At 34.4% G+C, this 23,269-nt stretch overlaps 2 long non-coding RNA genes across 2 annotated transcripts; both read right to left on the bottom strand.

Annotated features, from left to right (window-relative positions):
• Window positions 1–8,172: 8,172 nt before the first annotated feature.
• LOC111205242 lies at window positions 8,173–11,334 on the bottom strand. The gene is made up of 5 exons (XR_007319450.1): window positions 9,695–11,334; window positions 9,391–9,533; window positions 9,087–9,305; window positions 8,974–8,998; window positions 8,173–8,863 (listed from the first exon to the last, which is right to left on the bottom strand). It is a non-coding gene; the product is annotated as an uncharacterized LOC111205242 (long non-coding RNA).
• Window positions 11,335–16,980: 5,646 nt separating this feature from the next.
• LOC125581740 lies at window positions 16,981–20,206 on the bottom strand. Its single transcript, XR_007319449.1, has 3 exons — window positions 17,602–20,206; window positions 17,461–17,524; window positions 16,981–17,197 (listed from the first exon to the last, which is right to left on the bottom strand). It is a non-coding gene; the product is annotated as an uncharacterized LOC125581740 (long non-coding RNA).
• Window positions 20,207–23,269: the final 3,063 nt, after the last annotated feature.

Here is a 23,269-nt window from a genome sequence, read left to right as displayed (position 1 = left end):
AAGAGGTAGATGAAATTGAAAGATTGGTGTTTGGAACTGAGATTGAACAGGTTCAGCATCTGATTGTAGCCACAGCTGAAGCAAAGATTGTGGAGGAAGCTGACAAAAATGGTTGAAGTAAAGATTTTGAAGGGAGATGCACCCATGGCTGAGAAACCAGTTGCGAAGAGAGCTAACCAGAAGCTGAAAGAGGTCAAGCTGGAGGACACCACTGAGGTTGAGCAGTCACCCTATGACAAGCTCCCATTTCCACAAAGGGGCCTCACCAAAGCTCAAAAGAAGGTGATTTCCAAGTTCAGAAAAGACCTAAGTGATATTGGAGTTAAGCTTCTAGAGATCTCGGGTATGCGTGAGGCTCATGTCCAAATAATGCTCATCAAAGACATTGTAGACCACCAAGCAGAAGTAGCAGAGCTTCTCAACATTTCAACTTTGAAACTTGATCAAGCCATCACACCAAAGTCTCTCCCTAAACTAGAATCCCAAGGGAAGTTCACATTGTCTTGCTCCCTTGGTAAGCTCACCTTTGATGATGCTCTTGTTGATTCTGGTGCAAGTGTGAATGTGATCTCAATGGAGATGGTGAAGAGTCTTGAGATTGAACACATGGAGCCAGATACTTCCTCTCTCACGTTTGGGGATTCTTCTTCTACTACCCCTATTGGTCTCATCAAGGATTTCCCTTTGAAGATTGGATTTTGCACCATCCCTATAGATCTCACTGTCTTGAAGATGACAACTGAGAAGAGAGTTTCATTGATCCTGGGCACACCATTCCTTACTACTGTGGGTGCTTGCATCGATTTCGCCAACAAGAAGGTCACACTCCTCAATGTCAACAAAGCTGTCTCTTACCCAATCCAGTCTCCACTGGATGTTGAGTATTGTGGAACCATCACTTGTGGAGACCCCTACATTGAGAAGGATCCTCCTTCTCCACTTTCCACTTGAGGTACTTCTCTACTTTCCCTTGTATATACTATTTCATTTTTGCATATTAGCTTTCTCTTTTGGGTTTCTCTCTCTACTTGACAACACAGAGACTGTGTCATTTAAGTTTGGGGGAGGTACCAAGTATTTGATCATGTTTGCTTTGATGATTTTTCATTGAGTCTTGCATACATACCTTTTAGCATAAAAAAAAAACAAATCATATAGATTGCATCACTTGCATTTTTAGGAGAGTCTAGAGCATATAGGTTGCATTCACTTGCATTGGGAGCAATGATTTGAAATGCCTTGTAAAGAACATTACTTTGCACCTGAGTAGCTTATGCACCTCTCAAAAAGACTTGTATGTTTCGAGCCTTGAAAACTCTTCCTGAAACTTGTTGATTGCTGAAACTCAGTCTTTGAAGCCAACTACAACCTTATTTGAACTGAACGAACTTAATGCTTCTTGCTCATGGTCCCTTGTGTACTGAGTCATAGCTATACACACCTGAGTTGTCACATCCTTTATGCCAATCTTATTTTGACAAACTCTAGTGGTAGACCACTCCCAAAACCTTTCCCTCCTTTTAAGCTTTCATGGTTTAATGAGTGAGGCCTTCTTCGGAAAGTCTTACATGTGCATAATGTTGAGAGTATCTGGAACGACAATGCTTGATTCATTCTTGCTAGATTGGGCACTCTATTGTCTAGCTATAGGTGGGGGGTGAGAGTTGTGATTATGATTTGGGAGCAATGAAAAAGGAAAAGAAATGGCTCTTTGTGTTTAAGTGAATTGTCTTATTGGGATAAGTAGAAAAACCTCTAGCTCAAGTTATGAAAAGTCTTGGCCCCCATCTAAAAAAAAAGAGAAAAAAAAAAGAAATAAAATATGAAAAGAAAAGAAAAAGGGGGCTAGCAAAGTTTTTAGGAGCTAAGTAATGTTTTGAGGTTGTGAAAAATCCCTTGTAGATTTCAAAGAGAAGGAGTTAATGTTCTTAGGATCTTTTGGTGAGAGATGTGAGTTGGGTTTGACATTTGGGAATGATTGTGTAATTGTATGTTTGGGAAAAGGGTAGAACAATGGAGATTGAGCATTGTATGCATGAGTTGATCCCTTTCTTAGATATATTATGTGCAATGTCAAGTCTACTTGTTTCGAGAGTAAACCACCTTAAAGATCACATGTTTTGAACCTCTTGAATCACTTGAATAAAAGCCTTCCCTTAACCAACCAAATGATTTGGACCAACTGACCATTTGCAAGAATTCACATAATGTTTTGTGCTTAACGAATGTGAGAGTTGGTTGATTTGAATATGTGGATGATTGATGATGAGTGTAAGGGCAAAAAGAGTTGAGATAGGCCTAGAGAAGCTAGAGTGTAATAAGAGAGTGTGCTAATTGTGTGTGCTAGTTGTGTTTCTTTTGGCTATGAGCTCCCAACTTCAAACCTCTCTCCCTATGAGTTCTAGAAAGTTCACTTGTGGACAAGTAAAAGAACAAGTTTGGGGGAGTTGATATCTTGCATATTTACATTGTTTTATCCATTCATCCATGAGCATTTTCATCATATAGATTAGGATTTATCCATGTCTAGGTTGCATTTTGCATTCATTGTCCTTATTAGGTGTTGAAGTGTGCCATGGAGTGATTTGAGATGTTTGGGAGCATTGTGATCCAAAAGGAGGTGAAAAATGAGCATGGATGGAGCCTTTAGAGAAATTTCCTGTTGCTAAGATTTTGTGGAGACACAGAAAATTGAGTTAGCTTTCTAATGGAAGTGGTTTCAAGTCATTTGGAGATGTAATGAAGGAGTTATGATCAATTTACTAGAGGCATATCCATCCTGGTCGAGCATCGCAGAGTGACCTCTCAGAGCGACCTACCGAGGTCGCTCCCAGCCAGAGCGACCAGCCAGAGCGACTAGCTCAAGTCACTCCCAGCCAGAGCGACCAACCAGAGCGACCAGCTCAAGTCACTCGCGTTTTGACGGGTCGAGACACAAAGAAACGCGTCGGGAGTGACCTCCTGGAGCGACTATGCTAGGTCACTCCGCGTGTTTTGCTTGGACGATTTTTATGTTATTTCAGGGGCCTTTTGGTCATTTGTTTTGATGTTTTTACACTTTCTAAACCTAAGTTAAGTACTTTTGTAAGTCATTGGGGGCAGATAATCTCTTTTGGAGAGAGAAGAACTAGTAAAAACTTCTTTTGATTCAGATTTCATTGTTTTCATCTTGTGTTCTTGTTGATTTCTTATCTATTTCTCTACATGATTAATCTGAAATCCAATATGGGTTTAAGAGGAATCATGAAGATTAGTGAGTAATCACCTTTTGAATTCATGGGTTAGGGAGACTAAGGGTGATTAGGTTAGTTCTAGGATGTTTTAGTGTAGATCATTCTTGTTCCTTGCTAGTAGAGTATTCATAATGCATCTTCTGAGTTGGCCACTCAAAAGTTGATCAATAGACATTTCCCACCCAAAAGGTGTTTGATGAAATGCCTGAGACAACTCTCCTAGGCTTTTAGTATACTTTGCCAAAGACATTTGTTGTTAAAGGTGCTAAAATAGCTAATAGACTTGTTAGTAATGATTGCTTTCATATTATTCAACCAAAGACATTTGATGTTTGAGATATGTTAGCAAATGAGCATTCATCTAGACATAGAGCTTGCTTAGAATTGTGTCTAGGCTTAAGGTTGATAGTTTGATTGATCATTTGTCATCCTTAGTTCGATACTTGATCACCCAAGGTCTAATCCCTATGCCCATGAGTTCTCTTTTCCCTTAGTCAAGAAAGTATCATTCTGTTATTGCTTTCTAGTATTAGTAGTAGTTTAAAACCCATCAAAATCATTGGTTGCACTTAGATTAAGTGAGTACTTGCATTCTCGGTGCTTTGATATCCCTCAGAACTGGTTCGACAATCTTTTATACTACAACATTTGTCTTAGGAGCCTTGAAAACTCTTAATATCAATCTACCTCTTGTTGACCAATTCGTTCCAGAAAAGAATGTGCCATGAGAATCCTCTCAAAAAACCTATGAAAAACGTTATGCGACTAGATCGTAATGAAATAATCTTCGGTAACACTCCATGAGTAACTCCAAGCAACTTTCACCTAAGATCGAAATCACATCAGAAACGTTTCTCGTAAAACCTGCAGAAACAACGCTACTTTGACATATGTATACATATCACCGGTTTACAACCTTCGTAAAACCGGTCCCCAATACTTACGCGAAAAATCCTTCGTACAATCAGACCAAGTCTTACGAAGAAACTTTCTAAAGTTAACATAACATGTTTTATGAAGAAGTATGTTTTGTATAGCAAAGACAAACCTCCATGCTGCTCGCTGGCTATGGCCTTTCTTTTCCCTTGGTCACATCCGAGAAGGCAGTCATCCCGCCGCTGACCCCACATTGGTTATGTAGCAAACCTCTTGGGCTTCGTCTTCCTCGGACAAAAGCGAATCGATTTCCATAAGACTATAGGTAACATTATACGAAAGATTCATCGAATAACTGAAACCTGGAGCGGAGAATCGTTTTCTATGACTATCGGCCATATTAACACGGATAACCCCGACAAAATTGGCCTATCAATCTCGACAAGCGCTCTTTGGCCCTCGGTCAATTATGCCTTCCAGTAAAAATCCGAACCATAATTCGGCATCCCCTTTAAAGACAATAGTAAACTAACATGAACTTAAGGACTACGGTCTAATGCCTGACCTACAACGTCCTTGGCTGTCTAAGCGAACACATCCTTCACGCCAAGCCAAAGTATTTGAGAAACCATCGCTTCATCACTTAACGGCTAAACGACTATCCGCGATTTGTCTAAAAAAGTCATGTGACTATCAAGAAAATAATTATCGTATAACCCATAGTCGGAAATCATATGATAAATTTTTCGTAACAAAACTCAGTCCTAACTATCAAACGGTTAACGAAAAACTTAAACTTGTCGACAATCGACCAAGTTCAATACGTTCCACCGATAACTTAATAGTCCGCTGTGTTTTACTCGTAAAATGCGGCATGTAAGGAAAACTCGTAACAGAGCTCCTAGAGCTGTACGAAACATCCTCAAATATACACGAAAGAAATCTCGGAAGGCCAACACCTCACAAAGCATAGTATAGGAGGATGCCTCTTTCCGGGGATAAATTTACGCGACCCCTCGGTCCTAACTCCTCGATCGCAAATCAAATCCAAACAGGAACACCAATTTTGGCTGCGAACATCCATAGACAAACCAAAATGTTTCTCAAACGCAGGGTTAAGACTAAACCCTTGCAAAACCGCATAACATGTTCAAGCCCGCGAATATTTCGAGCACGAAACGCGGCATACGAAAAAGAAACCAATCTTCAGCATTGCGAGACGTCGCAGACACTTGAAGAAACATTTTTCGACAAAAATACCTTCGTCGATAAAAACACCATCTTGGAGGACCAAACAATCATACGCACTAACACCCTCTTAAAACACGTATCCTTCGCGAAGATTCAAAAACGGTAATATCTACCAATAAGTTTGTTGCTGATCACAACAAACTCTTAACAGTCCTAAACAGACTTAGCCATCTCGTAGAGGTGGCTCTCATACACCCGACACAAGGGTAATAGCGCTATAAAAGAAATCCAAAATTTTGGTCAGCACTTCCAGGAGACTTAGAAATTGTCCTTGGAGAGATGCTCGGTTCCAACCATACAAGTCGTATAAGCCGAGAACCTATCGCGAACTTTAAATCGGTATGGAATCAGGTTGAAACTGTAACGGGATACGTAAGCCAAATTAGTCATCGCACCCCCTAAAACCAGAAGTAAGCCTAGGTCTTGCCCTAAACCCAGCGCACTGGTCTCTATCATCTCTAGGCATGATATCAAAAGATACGAGATCCCAAAATATGTCTCTTCGCTTGTATTCCAATGTTCATGAAATTCCGAAAAGCAAAATTTTCGTACGTTCTCATCTAAAACGAACAGTGAATATAACGATCTACAAAGAGTTAGATATGAGATGACAACTCATACTCTTCCTTCTTCAATCGAACGAACACAAACATGTTCTTAAAACGCGAAACACAATTTATTAAAAAAAAAAAAAAGTCGTAAAGCGGCTGGGATTAAAGCCGCACGCTTTCAGTCCCGAAAGCATAAATACGGCCACACTTGGCCAAAACAAACATCCAACAAAGGTAGTTTCAAGGCCGACAAAGGTCCTATATAAAATGCCATCAACAACAACATGCCTGATAATCTCTACATGGCTTTCTGTCCCGAAAGCATAAATACGGCCACACTTGGCCAAAACAAACATCCAACAAAGGTAGTTTCAAGGCCGACAAAGGTCCTATATAAAATGCCATCAACAACAACATGCCTGATAATCTCTACATGACACATAATTAAACCGTAAATGTCTCAATGGAAAACAAATCGTAAGCATCTTAACTCCAAGACGAACTACGAAAGGCTTGATCCCTTCGACAAGGGTACGTAGGCAGCCATCATAAAGCGCAGCCCCAATAAAAAAAAAACTTTTCTATATATGCTTAAGTTTTTCTTCGTCAATGTTTGTCTACGAATCTTCGGATACGAACTTCGTCCAACATGCCTATCTTGCCTAAATCGCCTAACCGCACGCTAGAATCTCATCAACGATCCACGATTCTAACGGGCTGGGGGGCTAACTGTTTGGGTCAAAAACGGTCACGACGAAGTTAACATCCAAATCTCCGTAAAAATCAGCATGAACATTTTTCACGAAAGTTATACTTCGTAAAAAGATTCTTTACGAAGAGCCTCGCGGTAAAATCTTGTTCAAATCTCAAATCGAACCAAATACCGATTGTCCAAAGGAATGGACACGTAATCAATCCCACCACGGGAACCTCGAGTATGGCAATCGGACCACAGACAAGCCAAGCTCGGTCGCTACGTAGCGACCAAGCTCGAGCCAAAGCTCGGTCGCTACGTAGCGACCGAGCTCGAGCCAAAGCTCGGTCGCTACGTAGCGACCGAGCTCGAGCCAAGGCTCGGTCGCTACGTAGCGACCGAGCTCGCACACGCCTCGGCTGCTACGTAGCGACCGAGCTCGATCTAAATCTCGGTCGATACGTAGCGAAAGCTCGGTCGCTACGTATCGACCGAGCTTGTACATGGCTTGGTCGTTACGTAGCGATCGGGCTCTCCATGCATTCTCGCCTACTCTTTAAATGTTATCTCTCGTAGACCATGGCTAAATCATTCTATGTTTCCCGTCACGCGAAGTCATCAGTCAAACTTTACGATAAAAACCGCGGAAAGTTTGCTTTTATCAAAGAAACCGTAATAAACGTTTCGAGCCAAAGACAGCCCAAAGAGACCTAAGACGAAGCTCGAAGCCCACTTACGATTTCTTAACCAAAAGCCCATAAGCCGTATGACGGTTTATGCTTGGTTCGTAAGGCAAGATAAATGTCAAGTTTCCGCGGATAAATGTGAAGTTTCCGAAGATAATCACGAAGATCGGGAAAAACGGAATATCTCCATTTTTAAGCTATGACGGCTTAAGGGCAGAAGGAGAAAAGCGTAAACCGACCTAGGAGCGAGTATATAAGGAGTCCTAGGCGAGAGGCACTAGGGAGAACTTTGTAGACTCAGAATTCTCTGCACTTAGAAACTTTAGGCTTTATTCTCGACAAGTTCGGTTTCTATGACTGGCACTCAATTACTAGACGAACTCGCCCAGGCAGTTCGATCTCTTGTCCAGCTCTATCAATTGAACTACGTTCGGCTTGATCCTCGAAAAGGGTACGTAGGTTCAGTCCGAAATCAATCAAAAACCTTTTCTGTATCTTTTTCGTCTTTTGTTATCGAGCTGCGACTCAACTAGGTTTGAGCTTTTAGGCCGCTAGAACTAGGTAACTCGCTGTCAGCCTTTGCGGCCAAAGCTTTTATGATCTCTTGTAATGATCGCAACGCTCTTATGCGGATTCGAAATAAGATCTAATGTTTTCTCTAAACTCGTTTGTTATCTCTTCATGATTTCCGCATCTACTTGGTCACTTGTCGTTGGCTCTCGCAGAGATCCGAGACCTCTGGGAAATTAGGGTTTTCCTAATTTCCTAATTTAAACGTAAATCGACAGTGCAAATTTCGGTTCTCACATTAGTGATCATAAGTCTTAAATAAAATAAAATTTAACATTTCTAACGATCTCAAAGACTGGATAGTATATTACATTTGTTTATCACAAATTTATACATAAGTTTTCATGCTCATTCTAGATATATAAAAAAATTTCCTAAAACTCTTGAAGGTTATGTTTTAAATCAAAAGAAAAGGCAAAAAAAAAAGAAAAGAAAAAAACTTTTTTATAATTGTTAGATTGATTAGAAATAACTTTGTGATCATAAGTGTTAAATCAAATAAATCATAATATCTCTAACGATCTTAAAGACATGATATTATATTTTATTTGTTTGCCACAAATTTACTCATAAGTTTTCATAATCAATCTAGTTATTATAAAATTCTCCCTAAAAATCTTGAAAACTTAAGTTTGGTTTCTATATTTTCCAAAAAAATAATATTTAACATAAATAATCAAACAAAAAAAAAAACATGTTTAGGGAAAGAAAAAAAAAACGAAAAATAAAAATTTAAGTAAAAGGTAAAAGAGAAGACCTAAGTGAAGAACGAAGCAAGGCACCTTCCGATCAAAGCAAGCATCCTCTACAATCTGAAAAAAAAAAGAATCGGATTACAAAAGCCACCACCAATGCAATTTCGAACCAAACCTATATAAACTTGGAAGCGGCAACACAGTGATCGGATCACAAGAACACATACCAACGAGAACCATGAAGACGTAGCGTGGAAAAGACGCATTGCAGAGAGATCAATCAACACTTTTCACCCCGTATCGTTCGCTTTGAAAAAAAAAAAAAATGACGAAACGTAAGGTGAATTATTATGGCTGAAAAATATGTTATAGTTAAAGACATGTTGAGATTGGTAAGCATTTTGTCGTGGACGTTACAGAAGTCATTGGATGGAGTCGGAACCTGCAAATTGAAACAGTAATAAATAGTATTAAGTGAAAACAGCTAACGGCATTATATAATAAAGGGAAGGCTGAAACTAAACGCACACCCTGTATTTTCCTTGTTCTCTACGCTTCGTGATGATGGTTCACGTTTCAAGCTAGACCTAGACACTCTCGCTTATCGAGCTGTTTTTGTGATCTCGTCTTCGTGTTTATCACTAATCTCCATTTCCTCCTCTTTCCCATATGTAGACGGGATTTTCCATGACGGTGAACCAACTAGGCCGTGGAAGTCAGTCAGCGCTCCATGCAGAGTCGCTTTGACCCTGCAAGCAATGCCACTAGAACATTATGAAGCAATCACTGTCAACAAAAGGAATTCGCGAGTTTAGTTTTGTGGTTCCGTTTTACCTCAATGCTGTTGACTTCATCAATCTGTGATGACTTATGCTGATTCAGAGAATGAAGAAGAGACGCCAAGTGACTTTCTTCTTAGAAGGTTGATCCGACTCGTTCTCCTTTCTAGCCAGCACAAGTTTCAAACTAGCAGCAATCTGAAAGCAATTTAACAACGTTTAATGATTTTGTACAATAATGGTAGGTATGTATGTACTCAGATAATAATGTGCCAAAAGCATAATGGATAGAAGCAACTAAACAATCGATCTCTAAATCATGTCAACACAAACTAACATAGTGACCAGTCCAGTAGTACCTGAAGGAGAGACAGCAGTGTTGTTTGGCTGAGACTTGACAAGTAGAAGCAACCATTTGAACACGAGTCTTTCTCCTGATCCCACAATGACTTTTAGGCTGATGATGTATTCCTTCAAGATTGGTATCAAACTGCACGGATCCTAATTAAGAAACCGGAACAATCCGGTGATAAAAAACATTAGCAGGGATCAAAACCTTTTAAAACGAAAATTCTAGAAAAAGCTTCGGACCTGAAGAGGGATCGGATCGTCTCTCTAAGAATCGATTACTTTACCCTTTGCCTATACGCCTCTGCACTTTTGTATGTGTTCAGTCGATCTCGCCATTTCTTTGAGAAATATTGAATATAGAGAGGCGATATGATTTAGAGGAAGTCAACCAAAAGAGCGGGGAGATTTTCTAGCGCCATTCATCATGAGAGCATGATTAATGGAGAGTTCTTAAGGTGGAGTTCTTAGATTTTTTAGTTAAAAATTAAAAGACGGTATTTTATATTCCGCTAAGAACCCCACCCTAAGAACCCCTTTAATCATGCCCTCACCCAAGGCAACGGGGAGGAGATAATAATTCTGTAGAAGAAGATCTTTTATTTCATTTGAGCCTGAAGATCTTTTATATATATGATCACTTTGTTTTCAACGGTCACACGATTAAAAGTTTAAAGAGTGGTTTATAGTTTGACATACTTTAAGCTCTAAACATAACACTTTAAGTTATTTTGTACATGAAGTGGACTTTGAGCTTGTGGTGTGTATTTTTAAGTCGAAATTACTCCAAAAGACAAGTGGGCTTGTGACTAAAGGTGGTTATGTGGTTAGGGTCAGACGACTTATGAGGGGACTCATGTGGAAGATTAGTTTTGGAGCCAGGTGATGTGTGGTCAGATATAGATGTGTTGGTGTCAGTGTTTACGTGGATACTAAAAAGGTTAAGTGAAGAAATTATGTGGTCAGGTGTCTCTCCTAGAGGACAAAGCTTAGGGTCAGGCCTAGTGTGGTCAGATACAGAGAGGATATGTGGTTAGAGGTTATTAAGTAAAGGTCATCGTGGAGACTGGAGAGCAGAAGGGATTTGTGGACAGCAGGTTGTTGAAACGGTGCCGTATCTTCATATCCTTGTACCTTGTTGTGCATGGCCATCGATATCACTCCCTGTCTCGCAAGCCTCTTCTAAATTCATGAACCTTGCTTCGTTTCTCACCGAGTCAAACTTGGAGCCATTGGTATCACCATCGTTTTCAGCAAAGAGAGTTGGAGGAGGTGAGGAGAGAAGAAGGTGGGTTTAGTGGCTGATTTTAAGAGAACAAGAGAGGGAGATTGTAAAAAGAGTGCGGCGGTAATTTTCTGCAATGTTGAATTTTAGGTGTGTTTACGTACAATGGTTTTGATGTAAATTACAAAGAATAAAGTACATGCAAAGTTCAAAGTATGTATAAGTGTAAAAGAAGTTAAAAGCTATATTACGTGGAAGCAGAAGTGTATAAGCAAAATTTTCAAAAAAATTAGGAAGCGAATACGTGTCGGAAGCGTATCCATATATAAGAATTTTTTAAATATCTAGATCTAAAAAATTTATGATTTAAATTTAAAATAAAGCATTTATTCATTTATAATAATTTTGAAATGATTTTATATTAAAACTGTGAAAATACACATAAATTAAAAATAAATTGTTATATTAATTATTTTTAATATTTTATAATTAATTGACATAATATATTTGTAATATGATTTATCTTTAATAAAAACTTAATGCATAAAGATAATTTGTAGTATTAATTTTAGTATTTGTATATTTATATTATCTCTATTTAACACTATTAAATTTGGATTTTATATAAATTAAAAACTATAATTTTATATTTTTATTGATATAAGACATTATGTTTTTTTTAAGAACAGAAGCCTGATTCCAAAACGGAATCGTAAGCTTCCAACGTGTTTTTAAATATAATATTTTAGAAGCGTTTTGGAAGCGAGATTCCGTAAGCTTCCACAAGGTTCTGATTTCGATTCCGGTTCCGAATCGGGAATCGGACGTCCGAATTTGACGTAGGTTAAAAGTATGTCTATGTGTAATATTTTCAAGTTTAAAACTTTTAAACAACTGTCACATATTTTAATTGTAACAACTTTATTTGGCGGTCCAGATTGTTTTTTGTACCGTTGGACCAATCTATTTTTTCCTTTTTCACTTTGATTTTTTTCCTGTTGGATCAATCAATTTCACGTTGTAATTGCTATAGAAAATTCAGTGTCACACTACAAAAGAAGGAAGTTAGATTGTCTTTGCTAAAGAATGACGAAATTGAAAAATTTGATACCTGATGAGAAAATGAAATATAAAACAACTTTGTGATATATGAATAATTGGATATTTGATTTGAAAAATTTAAAAGAATAAAAATAACTTATTAGATTGGTTTTGAATTAATAATGCACATATGAATAATATACGTAAAATGATTATATCTGAATACATGTAAAAAGGTATAATTTTCGTTTACCTCTTTAATAAAATCTAATTTGGTTATTTTGACTCTGAGAAACTATATATGATATTGTAGTTTATGGATAGTTGTTACCTCATGTGCATGAGACTAAATAAAACAATAACTAAGTTAAGATCTTCGCCTTATGTATATAATATTTTTAATCTATTATTATTTATTTTATGTTTTACGTATTATAAAATAACAAAATAATAAATATATATTAAATAATTTAAAATAAAACTGTTATGTATATAATTAAGTAGGTGTGAACACATAAACAAAACAATAACTCTTGTTTAATTACATTTATTAATTAAATCCAAACAATCACTTTTTTCTATTTTATATTGTATATAATTATATTTAAATGATATTAATATACATAATATATTTAAACGTGGGCTCTGATTCCATCAAATCCAAATATTTTCCCTACACAATCGGTTTATTTTAATATGGATTATCTGTTTTGGAGAGTTCCGCAACCAGGGGATAACCACTAGTTTCCATGGATTCAATTATATATTTGGAAATGGCGGAACAACAAAGTATTCAGTAACATAGACATTGACCCACGGGTTACTATTGCTTTACCATAAACAGAATCAACCCTATGGTATGAGGCACAAGACAAAATGTCCCAAGATCCAGTTCAACATCGAGCGGTCCGGACAGAAACAACACCACATATATCAGGTCGTTGGTGCTTCACGGATAGATCATGGGAAGAAAAGAAAAAAAATTCATGTCTTTGATGGTATAACACTTTGGAAGGTTTTGATGGACTAATGGGGCGACGAATACGCGAGCTAGCCTTTCTACCCTTCATTCGGAAATTGAATCCCTTATTTTGGTAGCTGAATGTATGAGGAGTTTACTGCATTTTCATGTAACGTTTGCAACAAATTGTTCTCAATTAGTGAAGATGATTTCAAAATCTGAAGATTGACATGTGATTGGCATCATATTTGGAAGATATCAAGCGTCTAAAAGAGAGTTTCAATTACTCGGATCTCTTCCATGTACCAAGACCACAAAACAAAAAAGCGGTCAGCCTGGCACGAAGTGTTCAGATTCGACCGTCGTTCATCGTTCACATGGATACAGAGCCCCGGTTTGGTTAGCAGAGTCTTAGTTGAGTCTGTAATTTTGATGACAATTTTTTTTTAAACCATTGATATTAGAATTTTCAAAGTGAGACTTTTAATAGTTTTAATAATTTATAATCCTTTTTAAAATTCAATGAAAATTTTGAAACTAAAATATTATGTATTTTTATATGTTATATAGTTTAACTTAAACAAAAGATATATATATATATATATAATATATGTATATATATATATATATATTAATCTTACAATCTATTAAATGACACTTTCTACTTGTATAGTTTTATGTTCATTTGTATTTTGTTATAACAAAAAAGTAAACAATTCATCACAAAATTTTTGATGTCAAAACTTTTAATAGTTTTAGTAATTTATAGTCGTTTTTAAAAATTCAAAATATAACATATACGAAAAAAGCTGATTTTTTTTATTATATGATTAATGTGATTGTTTAATTTATTTTATAATATAAAATTTAAAAAATGGTATAGGATACCCAAATTGTATCTTTATTATTTAAAATAATTAATTGTCATATATATTTTAATCACATTAAGTAATTCCGTAGTTTATATTTAAAGAAAGAAGAAATATTTTTTTACATTAATATTAATTTTATGGTTATTTTAATGAGAACTATAATATATATTTAGATTGACCAATCTATTTTTCTAAATAATATAAGAATCATTATGGTGATGACAAGTGACATATCTCAAATGTTGTAATATTTTTTAAATAATATATAAAGGATTCTTATGTCAATTTATACAGATATCAGTGTATTTATATTATCAAATTTCAAATCCTAAATAGGGTATTTTGAAAATTATCAGCATTAATAGGGTATTTTGCAAATAATATCATTAAAATTAGATAAATGTGTGTGTTGAGATAAATATGTTATTTTACCATTTAAATTTTACAATAACAAAGATAAACATGTGAATTATGACTTGTTTTGAATTTATCATGAAGTTTATACAGATTTCCCTTTATTTTATTTTCTTCAACTTATATAAACAAGTCACGTTGTTAAAAAAGAAAAACAAGTCACGTTTGTCTCTACAAAATTTTCATCTTCTCTACCGGAGCCTAGTAAGTTCTAGCTGATATAATGTATTCGGATATGCGTTTTTTTTTTATTTTGAATATGAAAAAGAATTGCACTGATTATTATTCATCGGTTTGTTCTTCTTTTTTCACGTGTCATGAAAATCCAATAAATCTGTTTGAGCCAATGATTTGATTCGTGTATCTTACAAATTTTTTAATTTATGTTGTTTATATAGAGATGGAGTACAAGATTCAAAAAGGAAGTAATGGAAAAAGAAAGGCAGAGGAGGAACAAACACATACCAACAGTTTAAAGTCACAGAAAACAAATGGTGTTGCTTGCATTGAAGTCTTATCGAAAGATTACTTTCATGTGTATATGAAAGAGTTGGAAGAAATTCTGAACAGTGGATTCACAAATAATTCCCTATCTCTAACGATTTTCTTTTAAAATAATTTTTAAAAAAAATTGTTTAATAGGAATTGATAAATATTAAGATTGTGCAATTTTGTAAATTTATATATAGATAAGTGTAGTTTTCAAAAAGCTTAAACAAAGGTATATTTTTCAAATTATATTCTTATTGAAGTGCATTTATCCAAATTTTCCCTTATATTAATGCTTATGACAAAATAAGAGTCATCCTTTACAAATTCTATTGTGTGACACATTCTTAACTGTGATATACTAAATTTGATCTTATAAACTTGACAATGAAGTAAATAAACCCACTATCATTCTCCAATTATTGTTATATATATGAACTATTATTATATAATTAAAATCTAACTATTTGGTTACAAAAAATATAATTATTTATTAAAAAATAGCAACAATGACTTTAACCGTTACAACTTTCAATTTGAGAGGCCAGAGAGAAAAAAATACTCTTCAAATAATAGTATAGATTCTGAGCCCTTTTTATATAAAATTTTAAGTCTAATAGTTTTATTTTCACTATGCTAAATATTTTATGAAAATTTTCCCTTTATTATATGCATAATATACATTTTTGGGAACTCGAAACTTAGATTTTCTGGTGTTGAAACATCTCATGTAGAATTTTTTTTATTAAATCTAAATAATTCATATTTTGAAGGATTCGAAACTTAGAGTTTCTAGTATAAAAAATTAATAAACTTTAGATTACTGGACTAAATTATCTTCAACACAGTAAGTCATGTTTGTTTATAACGACAAATAACAAATTCATGTGGCGGTTTGGTTGGATATAAACATGTAACGAACACGAAGTCTTGTCTAAAGAGACGAGACGTCAATGTGTCTTCCACTGCTTGAACATAAGCGTGACTGATCGTTTTGAAAACGATGTTTCTTGATTCTCTTGTGTATATAAACTGCGTGTGGATGATTCTCTCTGTGTCTCTGAAGATTCCAAGTTGTGACATTTGAGCCGTAGAATGGGATGATGAACATTAATGATAGAGACAACAATATAGATGGTCATGTACTTCCGCCCTTTTTGTTTGTGGCAGACACACTAATCTTGTTTGTATTTTTTCTTTTTTTGAACTGAACTAATCTTGTTTATATTGTTATTCTCATTCTATCGTTACATTAATTTATTTCAAACTTTTGATCACTTGAGTTTAGAATAACTACAAAGAACTACATCTCATTTTTTTTTGATATGGAGTAAATAATTTTTCCATTCATTATGGCTGCAACCGGAATAGAATGATGTATTCAATCAATTTCATAAAATATTTACTAGTTAATTTTAATAAAATAGAATGACTACTTCATCAATTCTACTTCTACATAATAAAATAAATAAAAATTTCTAAAAATATTTTACTATAATTTTGATGAGAAATGAATAAAAAGATTTTTTTTTGTTGAATAAGTTGATGAATAATTTGATTAATAATAGTTTTTTTTTTGTTTTCAATAAATTTGTACACATCTCAACAAATTTAAAAGAATTTGGTTTGTTAAAGGATTATAATAAACATGTGATTATTCTAATTTTTTGGATATTTTCAGCATCAACAAATCGCTAATCTATTCTTTAAAACTTCTAATACATCAGATGGATCGATAGATTATAGGCTAATATTGTATCATAACATCACATTTATTTATGGGACGAAAACAGTGAAAAACGCATGCAAATTTAAGGAATTATCATTGGTATACTTTTAAGTGTTAGCAAAATCTTATTCTTTTCTTTTTTCGTTGTTGAAGCGTGCGATTGCAAACGTTGAAAAGACCTAAATTCTCTTATTGCTTTTTTGACTAAGTTACAGACGTGAATGATGAAAACAAGCGGAGGAAGATAGAAATGAAGACATGTGCAAAGAAGTGGTAAATCTTGTTTTTTTGGGGTTATAGCTGTAATATTTTCACTAGTAAAAATGCATCGCATAGCCACTACAATACCGTGGCTATAGAGCGATAATTCGTGGCTATATAAAAAAAGCCACGCTTTTAGATCATAAATTTACCGTGGCTATAGCCTCGTGGCTAAAAAACAACCGTGGCTAAACGTGGCTAGTAACCACAGTTTTACCACGCTATATTTGTGGCTTACGTAGCCACGATAATAACAGCTATTGGCGTGGCTATACTAAAAAAAATAATAATAATAAGCAGAAACAGAAACAAACAAATAATTTTTATTAATTAATACTAAAACAAAAAATACACATTATTGTTATATATATACATAAATACGTATATACATACAAATACACTACCGCCGCACTACGCTTCACCGGAGGCGCCACACTGTCATACCACCACTTCTTTTTTCCGTTTCATCATCTTCCCACACCACCACTTCTCCTTCCCTTCATCGTCAGATTCACCTTGTACCTATAAACGCAAAGAGAGTCAAGAACAAATGAAACATTAAGCAAGAACTCTGCTTTTTGGCATCTAAGAACACAAAGAGGGTCAAGAACAAAGATGAATACTTTATGAATCACAACTACCACAGATACAAATTAAAGCATATAAAAAGACGATTAGATCGAAGTAAACGAGGAGAGAGAGGATTTGGTACGCCTTGAGAAACTCGCGGAATGAGTCGAGAGAAGTGAAGGGTTAGATTTGCATTGATCAATGAAGAATTTTACCGTCACACTGTCGTCTCCGTCACCCACATTCTCCTTGAAGGTTCATCACTGCTCCTTCTCAGATCTATAAACAAAACAAAACATATCAATTAGAAATAGCGAAGGTGAAGCCAGAGAAGAGGAAGACAAAGAGAGGTCGACCGGTGGTGATGGTGAGGAGGTGAATACATGAGTCGATTGTTACAGAGAAAGAGATAGAATGAAAGAAGAAAGATCAGACGAAGGAGAGCGGAAAAGAGAAAAAAAGAAGAAGAAAGAAACACAAAAGGATTTTAATCTGGACCCTTCATAATTTTAATCTAATGGTTAAAATTATCAATCCACGCAACTCCTTCTTATTGGTTGAGAAAAGAGAGGTAAGGAGAAAAGAAAAAATAAAGAAATAAAAAAATCTGTGTGTTTTATTTATGTTGTCCATTTCTATTGTTGTTTAGTTTTTATTAATGTGTATAATTTTTTTATAAAAGAGTTTATACTTTTAAAAACAGTCTATAATTCTTCATATACTTTGATAATTTATTTTATAAAAAAATGGCTAGCGTTTAATGTTTAGAAAATGTATAGGGAATGATGGTTAAATATAAGATATATTGTTTAATGATTTAATATTATATTTTAATATAGAATTTGTAGTTTGAGAAATAGGATTTGAGTTTAAATGCTAAGGCTTAAATTTAAATGTTAAGATTAAATGTAAGAGTTTATGGTTGTATGTAAGGTTTGAGTTTGAGATTTAGGGTTTGAAGTATGATATAGGATTTGAGTTTAAATGTTAAGGCTTAAATTTAAATGTTAAGATTAAATTTAAGAGTTTATGGTTGTATGTAAGGTTTGAGTTTGAGATTTAGGGTTTGAAGTATGATATAGGATTTGAGTTTATATGATATATGGTTTGCCAAATAGTTTTGAAAAGTTAAGTTTATAGTTTTATATTTAAGATTTAGAGTTGAAGTTTAAAATGTTATAATTGGAATTTGTTTTTAAAACATAGGATTAAAGAATGTATAGTTTAAGGTTAAGATTATGATTTTAAATGGAGCTTAAATATTTGAGATAAAAAATGATTAAAATTTGACGTTTAATTTAATAATGAAGTTTTATTATGAAAATATTGTAGTCTTAATGTTTATGTTTAGGGTTTAGAGTTTAAAAATATGTTTAGGGATTAGGGTTTCAAATAGCCACGCAAAGTTCATGGCAACATTGTGGCTATTTTATAAAAGCCACGTTGAAACAGTGGCTATACCGTGGCTATGTACATAGACATGGAAATATTAGTGGCAATACTGTGGTTTGTTACCTAGTCACGAAAATCTTAGTGGCTGTTGTTGTGGCTACTTAGTTTTACCGTGGCTAATTTGAAATCGTTGCTAGTCCGTAGCGAAACCGTGGCGTTTTTTATATGGCCACGGTTTTATAGTGGCACTACCGTGACTATGCGGTAGATTTTTACTAGTGTTTTCATACTGAGTTAACTTATACGGGTGTTTTCTTCGCATCATTTTTTTAGTTATGTGAATACACAATGCAAGTGTGTAAAACTATTCACATGATTTGAAAACTTAGGAGAACTTTTTTACCAACAAAAAACTTAGGAGATCTTAATTAAGGAAATACATATATATAACATGAAGATATGTAGCACAAAAGTGTGACTAGATAAAAGAAAGAGATAAAATGATCATGATAAAGGTGGAAATTATAATCCACTGATGAAAAAATTGGTGTTGTATAGAAGACTATATAATTTAAATCATGGCAATAATATCAGTAGTTTAGTCATGTCGGAATATCTGTAATTGTATTAAGCTGGATTTTTCCAACTAATCTATGCATGCATGCCAAACAAAAGCAATTTTTTTTATTTACTCAAAACAAAAGCAATTGCGATGAATAAAAACAAGAACAAGAAAATAGAAAAGTCAGTATGATAGGCTGTGGATGGAGGATTGTTCTCCGGTTCTCGGGGACATCACGTTCCAAGATTCAAGCTGACGGCGTAGTCAACCGGAGGAATGGTCTTGGCCGGTGAAGCGTGGCAGAGCTCTACTTCCCTACGCCGGTGTATTGACTGCGTCATCCGGTGGTTGGAGCTTCGTACCTCCAGATAGCTGCGATTAGAGAAACCGGAAACGACAACTGTTGCTAAGGTTCGCTTTTCATTCCGGATGATACTGTCCGGTTTTTGGCTATGGATCGAGACAGTGGTTGATGAAGAGTATGAGCCGAGGTCGGAATGCACTTTTGGTGTTGATGTGATTGGTACATGGACTGAATTCTGATCATGAGGAGACCAATTGCTTGGTCGTTGAATCAGAATTCGGTTTAGGTCATAGTCTGTTTGTTTTATCACTGTTTTCGTATCGTGTGGTCTAATTAGGTAATCAAGAGACTGTTTCTCTCGGGTCGTGGGAGGAACTCGTTTCATTGTGGTGAAAAATACACCGATGAATAGATTGGGTAGTGTAGGATCCGAGTCAGTGTTCCTATGCGTTACTAGATCCCATCGGTTGTATGTTGGGTTTAAAATCTCTTGAGGTTGTAATCCTGTATTCACATTTGGATAATGAAAAATTGTTGTTGAGCAAAAAAAAAAAGTCAGTATATGTTTTGGACATTGAGAACGATCTCGCATCCAAAAAAGGCCAACCCACAAAATAGTTGCAGAACACCCAATGCCTGATAGGAAGGAGAAAAAAACACAACTTCTCCATATTTTATTGATTTAACTAACAGAACAAGTTTTTGGAGTAATCATTAGTAACAAACATAAAGAAAAGTTGACTTGAAATAGTATGGCCTCATAGTATGGGTTTGAAATGTAACATACGAAATAACTACAATACAATTCTAATAGTAATAAACACATATAGATATAGATGCATATGTAAAAAAAATTGTTATTATTAACTGTGGTTCCCTGTCACTATTTGAAGCCTATGTATGTAATTGTGGGACAATGTATAGGCTTTATTATTGTAAAAGCATGTGAATTTATTGGTCCTAAATAAACTTATTTGTGTTAAGTGTTTTTTTTTATATTGGATAACACATTATATCATCATATAATTTTTAATTCTATTAGATATGATAATCAACTACCTGCAACATATACGATATTAATGTTCAAAAAAACATAGGTGATGTTGATGAACAGTTCCACGGGTAAAGATTCCATGATTAAGTTCTCTCCGAAACACTTGGATCGGCTGACGGGTTGTTCTGCATGTAAGACATTCTTGATGGACAAGCTTTCTCCGCATCATACGACCATAACGAACGGCTCTGTCTACGGTACTTTGGAACTTCCGATAAGCGTCACATCCTACAATCTGAGCGTCACATCCTACAATCTGCAAGATATTGCATAGTATAGGATTCGAACCCTAGACCTGGGTGTAAAAGTGTTTAAACTTTAACCAATAGGCTACGGTGCTTCCACGATTATTTGTGTTAAGTGTTAACACTGTTAACTGATCTAAATAAATATATTATTGGTCATTTTCAAAGTTGAAAATTTTAGTAATTTTGGATCCATAATTTTGGAATTTTCACATTTATTTCTCAAAATTCTATAGGTATATATACCGTTCGTAGTATTATAAATATATTTCCAATATTATAAGGACATTTATAGCAACTCTAAGAATGATTAACAAGTGTATTGAAGCTTCCACAAGTTTTTCAAAACATTGAGATGTTTTGAGAAATTTATGTCTTTCATTATCTGAAATCAAATTTTTTTATCGTAAAATCTAAATCTAAATTTTAATTATAAAATCATAAATTGTTATTTAAACTTCAGAGTTTATTTTTCAATGAGTTCCATGAAAGAGCCTTTTTGCACCAAAATTTTGGAAGTTATAAATACTCCATCTGTTTCTGAAAGTAAGATTTTCTAAAGCGTTCACGCTTACTAAGAATTCAATAAATGTTTATAATTTAATTTTTCTTTTACTTTATTATACACTTTCCAATAACTTTTCACCAATGAAATTTAATCAATTCAAATATTTTCATTTAATGTTTCTTAAAAGTATAAAAAATACCTTAAACATATAGAAAATCTATATTTGTGGAACAAGTAAAAAAAATTAAAACATCTTACTTTCAGGAACGGAGAGAGTATATCTCAAGAATCTCTGTAAAAAGAAATTCATAATTTAAAGGATCTAATCTATAAAATGTCACGGAAATTTAGGGGTTAAGACCAATATTCTATTGGACTTGGTCCAAATGGACCAAATCTGGATCTGTTCGCATATAAATAAACTGATATGCACTTGAAAAAGCGTAAAAATCATAGAAGAGAATAAAGATATTTGTTTGGAGAAAAAAATGATTTGACCAAAAAAAAAAGAATAAAGATATTTGTTTGGAGAAAAAATGTTCAACAATATTAAAGAAAATAAAATGTAATTTTAGACATTCAAAGGAGATCATTTCACTCGGTTTATCTAATATAAAAACATACCGGTATGTTGATTACTTGACAAACTCATTAGTTTGGCTCTGTTTTTTATAAGCAACTTCTCTTTTTGTCATTTAAAAAACTAAGGTTGAAAACAATTCTGCTTTAGTTATTTCTTTTGCAAGAACTTAAAATCACTTCAGATTCCGATCCGACGGCAACGTGTAAACGCTTAGAGCTTGAATTATTTCTTTTGCAAGAACTTGAAAACAATTCTGCTTTAATATTTTTTTCGCCAGTTAGTTTACTTATTTTCGAAGATTGATACGTTTGGATCGCCATAGTCCATAGTTTGTCGATTGCAATTGCTTTATTCTTGTAACAAGAAAAAAAAAATACTTGTTTCTGTTAATAAACGTATTGAAATTATACGTTAGTGGTTTTTTTTTTTTTTTTTGTAAGCAGTGGTTAAAGTGGCATTAGTCTTATAAAATGATGAAGGGTCATACTTGTCTCTTCCTTATAGTGTTGTCGCACGTCAATGTGTCTGCTTACTGACACCACTTATCATCATCACGATTCACAAACGAATCTAACGATCCTCTATCAAATATCAATCAAAACATCGAATGAATATTTTTTTCGTTTGGTTAAAACATGGGATGAATATCTAAACACATAAAAAATTGTCTCATGTAATCCTGTTATTAAACATGTGATCTCATGCCGGAAAAAAAAACTAATCTTTTGATTTATAGCAAGCCGTTTTAATCAACTTCAAACGTACAGTAATCAGGTAAGAACTCAAATTCACGATTGAAGAGATTTGATCCCTTAAATTACAATAACCAAACATCATTGAATTGCGTGTACGGTGTACACCAGTAGAGTTGTGGTATGCACAGTCATTAAATGTGTGATTCATTTTCGCAGACCTGTGTCTACGTTCTTCAGACAATATGCTTCGGTTCGGAACCTTTCTTTTATAATAGTCAGACGTGTTCTATTTGTGACTTATAACAAGTATATTATCCTGAATAAATGGCGCGCTTAGTGTATTGGATAAATTAGCGAGAGAATACAAGATGATAACTTGGTCATTTAAGACTTCAAAAGAATGAAGAATGATCATCTCAAATATCTCGAACTTTTATCACATTACCCCTTTTTTTGAACAACACATCACATTACGTTTATCTTGAAATTTAGGTTAAAAGTTTGTGGATTAAAAATTCAAAAGAGAAGTGAGAAAAGGAGAGGGAGAGGGACAGAGAGAGAGAGAGAGAGGAGACAAGAAGATTCGCTCGTGGGCGAGCAAAGATGATAAATAAATGAACTAAAGTGAAGAAAAAAGGAGACAAAGCAATTAAATATCCCAACTAAGATTGGTCTCCCTCT

The sequence above is a fragment of the Brassica napus genome, chromosome C2 (genome assembly GCF_020379485.1).
Source record: "Brassica napus cultivar Da-Ae chromosome C2, Da-Ae, whole genome shotgun sequence".
Taxonomy (NCBI): Eukaryota; Viridiplantae; Streptophyta; class Magnoliopsida; order Brassicales; family Brassicaceae; genus Brassica; species Brassica napus.
The sequence above is the reverse complement of the archived record's forward strand: the minus strand, read 5'-3'. Positions and strand labels throughout refer to the sequence as shown.